The following is a 6,000-nucleotide window of genomic DNA, read 5'->3' as shown; positions in this document are numbered from 1 at the left end:
ACCTTTGAAAAGACCCCTGGGGAATCTAGGAGGGGGCATGGCCTCCATCTCCACTCAAGGGGTGTGGTAGAGAGTCTGGTGGCTAAGTTGTGGAGGCAGGCACAGAGGGGAGGGAGCAGTGAGCCAGTTAGTGAAGCTCAGGGAGAGAGAGCAGTTGCAGAGGAAGAACCTGGAAGCTGTCACTAGTTAGACACCGCAGATGCAGTGGTTGCTGGTGGGGGAGAACGGTCACCCTGTAGTGCCGCCCGAAAACCACCTGAGGCCGGAGTGTGGAAAGGCGGCTGAGTACGGGGACTACCAGGTGAACCAGGCCCGCACGGGGTTACAAGTCCCCAGAGCAGGGGCCCATTCAGTTGGCCTGCTCAACGTGCTGGTGGGGGCACTTCATGCCCTTCACCTCACCACCACAGAGTCCGCAGCCACGTAGCAACGAGAGGTCCCATAGTTCACAGGAGGCAAGCAGCCGGAGTTACCTGGTCCAGGCTACAAGCAAACGGGCCGAAAAGGGGAGAACAGGCGGAAGCAACTTCCCTGGGTGGCCCCGTAGGACTTCAAGTCTGGGTCACCACAAAAACAAGAGGGCTAGGAAGGCGAGTCAGTAGCCACCCCCTAAGTCAGCCTGAAGGAGCCTGGTTCCCCACTTGGAGCATCACAGCATCGCCCGGGTTAACTCACCCCTGCCACCTGAAGTGAGTAAAAACCCTGAAAGACATTCCTGCTGTGCGTGTGAGTTCTTCTGCGACCTGTGGTACCACACACCTACATCGGGCCCTGGGGCCAGCCTCACTCTCGGGAGGCCACCACATCTAACTGCATCATCAGCCCCAGGCGTCCCCTAAACTGCAGTGGCAGTCACCCTGACCGCAATACCGAGAGTGGCGTCACGAATCCCATAGAAGTCAACCTACCTGTGACCAGAAGGATCCAGGACGTGCAGTCCCTGAAGGCCCTGAGACGACCTGAAGGTAACGGGGCCACGGGGCGGCACAGTTGCAGAGGGCCAGGTTTGCCTCAATTTTTTGTCACTTACAGAGGGCCTGTTTCAATTGTATAGGGCCAGGTTTTCCTCCACTCAGTGTCAGTTGCAGAGGGTCTGTATCAGTTGCAGAGAGCTTGCTTTTCCCTCCATTCAGTGTCACTTACTGAGGGTCTCTGTCAGTTGCAGAGAGCTTGCTGTCCCTCCATTCAATGTCATGTATGGAGGGCCTGTTTGAGTTGCTGAATACCTGGTTTCCCTCCAATCATTGTCAGTTACAGAGGATCTGTCAGTTGTACAGGGCCAGATTTTCCTCCACTCAGTGTTAGTTGAGGAGGGTCTGTATCAGTTGCAGAGAGCCTGGTTTCCCTCCGGTCAGTGTCACTTACAGAGAGTTTGTCTAAATTATTGAAGGCCAGGTTTCTCTCCATTCATTGTCAGTTGTAGAAGATGTGTATTGGTTGCAGAGGGCAAGGTTTCCCTCCGCTCAGTGTCCGCTACAGAGGGTCTATGTCAGTTGGAAAGAACCTGGTTTTCCTCAATTCAGTGTTAGTTACAGAGGGTCTATGTCAGTTGCACTGGCCAGGTTTCCTACCTCTGTCAATAGCAAAGGGTCTGTATCAGCTGCAGAGCGCTAGGTTCTCCTCCACTTAATATCAGTTTGTCTGTTTCAGTTGCTGAAGGACAGTTTTCTCTCCATTCAATGTCAGTTGCAGAGGGTTGTCTGTTTTTGTTGCGGAAGGGCAGGTTTCTCTCTATTATCAGTTTCAGATTGTCTGGTTTCCCTCCATTTAGTATCCGTGGCTGACGGACAGATTTCCCTCCATTCAGTGGCAGTTACAGAGGGACTGTATCAGTTGCAGAGGGCCTGGTTTCTCTCCACTCAGTGTCACTTTTAGGGGGCCTGTTTGAGTTACAGAGGGCCAGGTTTCGCTCCACTCCGTGTCAGTTATAGAGGGTTTTTTGTTACAGCTGTAGGCCAGTTCTTCCTCCACTCAGTGTCACTTACAGAGGGCCTGTTTCAGTTGCTGAAGGCCATGTTTCCCTCCATTCAGTGTCAGTTGCAAAGGATCTGTATCAGTTGCAGAGGGTCTGGCTTCCCTCCACTCAGTGTCAGTTGCAGAGGGTATATGTCCATGGCAGAGGACCTGGTTAACCTCAATTCATTGTCACTTACAGAGAGTCCATGTCAGTTGCAGAGGACCTGGTTTCCCCCCATTCAGCGTCAAATGCAGACAGTCTGTCAGTTACAGAGCGATAAGTTTTCCTCCACTTAATATCAGTTGCAGAGAGTCAGGTTTCCCTCCAGTCAGTGTCAATTGCAGAGGGTCGTCTGTTAGGCTAAGTTCACACTTCAGTTGTTTTGCATCAGTCACAATCCGTCGCCTTGGGGAATTACGGTATCCTGCAAAATATTTTGCAGGAATCCAGTATTTCCCCATAGACTTCTATTAGTGACGGATTGCGACTGATGACCCTGCGTTGCATCTGCTGCGTCCCGGTCCGTCGTTTTTGACTGACCGCCGAGCAACGCAGAATGTAACGTTTTTCGGGCCGTAAAAATAAACGCGCCCCGCAGGAGTCCGTTGCCATCCGTCAAGCTTGTAATGTATGTCTATGGTGCTGGATTCCATCGTAATCTGTCTTATGACGGAATCCAGCGCAGGATTCCGTCATGCTCTACTGAGCATGCCGAGCATGTTTGGCACACCCCCTGGGCTGTCCCAAACACAAACGGATCATGACTGATCCGTCAAAAAACGGATGCATAACGGATGTAACGCATCAGTTTTTTCACAGGATTCCTGAAAGGAATCCTGTAAAAAACACATCCGTTGCATCAGTTGACATCTTGAAAACGACTGATCCGTTGCTGACGAACCTGACGGATTTAAAACAACTGAAGTGTGAACTTAGCCTTACAGTTGCAAAAGGCCAGGTCTCCCTCCACTCAGTGTAATTTACAGAGGGCCTCTTTCAGTTGCTGAAGGTCAGATTTCTCTCCATTCGGTGTCAGTTGCAAAAGGTATGTATCATTTATTATTATTTATTATTATTATAGGACTATTTATTCCATGGAAATTTACATGTGAAAAGGGGTATACATAGTAGCGACAAGTACAATAAACAAAACAAGGCACAGATTGGTACAGGAGGAGAGTTGCAGAGTGTATGGCTTCCCTCCCCTCAGTGTCAGTTATAGAGGGTCTGTATCAGTTGTTCAGGTCCAGGTTTTCCTCCCCTCATGATTCAGGGGGCCTGTTTGAGTTACAGAGGGCCTCGATTCTCTCTATTCAGTGTCAGTTGCAGAGGGTCTATGTCCATGGCAAAGGACCTGGTTTTCCTCAATTTTGTGTCACATACAGAGAGTCTGTCAGTTGCAGCGGGTCAGGTTTTCCGCCACTCAGTGTCGATTGCAGAGGGTCTATTTCATTTGAAGAAGGCAAGTTTTCCCTCCACTTAATGCCAGTTACAGACTGCCAAGTTTCCCTCCACTGGTTGTCAGTTAAAGAGGGTCTATTTCACTTGCAGAGATTCTAGTTTCCCTCCATTTAGTGTCAGTTGCAGAGGGCCTGGTTTCCCTCCATTCAGTGTCAATTGCAGAGGGCCTGGTTTCCCTCCATTCGGTTTCAGTTGCAGAGGACCTGGTTTCCCTCCATTCAGTGTCAGTTGCAGAGGGCCTGGTTTCCCTCCATTCAGTGTCCGTTTGTAGAGGGCCTGATTTCCCTCCATTCGGTGTCAATTGCAGAGGGCCTGGTTTCCCTCCATTCAGTGTCAATTGCAGAGAGCCTCGTTTCCCTCCATTCAGTGTCAGTTGCACAAGGCCTGGTTTCCCTCCATTCAGTGTCAGTTGCAGAGGGCCTGGTTTCCCTCCATTCAGTGTCAGTTTCAGAGGGCCTGGTTTCCCTTCATTCGGTGTCAATTGCAGAGGGCCTGGTTTCCCTCCATTCAGTGTCAGTTGCAGAGGGCCTGGTTTCCCTCCATTCAGTGTCAGTTGCACAAGGCCTGGTTTCCCTCCATTCAGTGTCAGTTGCAGAGGGCCTGGTTTCCCTCAATTCGGTGTTAGTTGCACAAGGCCTGGTTTCCCTCCATTCAGTGTCAGTTGCAGAGGGCCTGGTTTCCCTCCATTCAGTATCAGTTGCACAAGGCCTGGTTTCCCTCCATTCAGTGTCAGTTGCACAAGGCCTGGTTTCCCTCCATTCAGTGTCAGTTGCAGAGGGCCTGGTTTTCCTCCATTCAGTGTCAGTTGCAGAGGGCCTGGTCTCCCTCCATTCAGTGTCAATTGCAGAGGGCCTGGTTTCCCTCCATTCAGTGTCAGTTGCAGAGGGCCTGGTTTCCCTCCATTCAGTATCAGTTGCAGAAGGCCTGGTTTCCCTCCATTCATTGTCAGTTGCAGAGGGCCTGGTTTCCCTCCATTCGGTGTCAGAGGAACAAGGCCTGGTTTCCCTCCATTCAGTGTCAGTTGCAGAGGGCCTGGTTTCCCTCCATTCAGTGTCAGTTGCAGAGGGCCTGGTTTCCCTCCATTCGGTGTCAGAGGAACAAGGCCTGGTTTCCCTCCATTCAGTGTCAGTTGCACAAGGCCTGGTTTCCCTCCATTCAGTGTCAGTTGCAGAGGGCCTGGTTTTCCTCCATTCAGTGTCAGTTGCAGAGGGCCTGGTTTCCCTCCATTCAGTGTCAATTGCAGAGGGCCTGGTTTCCCTCCATTCAGTGTCAGTTGCAGAGGGCCTGGTTTCCCTCCATTCAGTGTCAGTTGCAGAAGGCCTGGTTTCCCTCCATTCATTGTCAGTTGCAGAGGGCCTGGTTTCCCTCCATTCGGTGTCAGAGGAACAAGGCCTGGTTTCCCTCCATTCAGTGTCAGTTGCAGAGGGCCTGGTTTCCCTCCATTCAGTGTCAGTTGCAGAGGGCCTGGTTTCCCTCCATTCGGTGTCAGAGGAACAAGGCCTGGTTTCCCTCCATTCAGTGTCAGTTGCACAAGGCCTGGTTTCCCTCCATTCAGTGTCAGTTGCAGAGGGCCTGGTTTCCCTCCATTCAGTATCAGTTGCAGAGGGCCTGGTTTCCCTCCATTCATTGTCAGTTGCAGAGGGCCTGGTTTCCCTCCATTCGGTGTCAGAGGAACAAGGCCTGGTTTCCCTCCATTCAGTGTCAGTTGCAGAGGGCCTGGTTTCCCTCCATTCGGTGTCAGAGGAACAAGGCCTGGTTTCCCTCCATTCGGTGTCAGTTGCACAAGGCCTGGTTTCCCTCCATTCAGTGTCAGTTGCAGAGGGCCTGGTTTCCCTCCATTCAGTATCAGTTGCAGAGGGCCTGGTTTCTCTCCATTCATTGTCAGTTGCAGAGGGCCTGGTTTCCCTCCATTCGGTGTCAGAGGAACAAGGCCTGGTTTCCCTCCATTCAGTGTCAGTTGCAGAGGGCCTGGTTTCCCTCCATTCAGTGTCAGTTGCAGAGGGCCTGGTTTCCCTCCATTCAGTGTCAGTTGCAGAGGGCCTGGTTTCCCTGCATTCAGTGTCAATTGCAGAGGGCCTGGTTTCCCTCCATTCAGTGTCAGTTGCAGAGGGCCTGGTTTCCCTCCATTCGGTGTCAATTGCAGAGGGCCTGGTTTCCCTCCATTCAGTGTCAGTTGCACAAGGCCTGGTTTCTCTCCATTCGGTGTCAGTTGCAGAGGGCCTGGTTTCCCTCCATTCGGTGTCAATTGCAGAGGGCCTGGTTTTCCTCCATTCAGTGTCAGTTGCACAAGGCCTGGTTTCCCTCCATTCAGTGTCAGTTGCAGAGGGCCTGGTTTCCCTCCATTCAGTGTCAGTTGCAGAGGGCCTGGTTTCCCTCCATTCAGTGTCAGTTGCAGAGGGCCTGGTTTCCCTCCATTCAGTGTCAGTTGCAGAGGGCCTGGTTTCCCTCCATTCAGTGTCAGTTGCACAAGGCCTGGTTTCCCTGCATTCAGTGTCAATTGCAGAGGGCCTGGTTTCCCTCCATTCAGTGTCAGTTGCAGAGGGCCTGGTTTCCCTCCATTCGGTGTCAATTGCAGAGGGCCT

This window comes from Anomaloglossus baeobatrachus, chromosome 12 (genome assembly GCF_048569485.1).
Source record: "Anomaloglossus baeobatrachus isolate aAnoBae1 chromosome 12, aAnoBae1.hap1, whole genome shotgun sequence".
Lineage (NCBI taxonomy): Eukaryota > Metazoa > Chordata > Amphibia > Anura > Aromobatidae > Anomaloglossus > Anomaloglossus baeobatrachus.
This window is presented reverse-complemented; position numbering follows the sequence as displayed.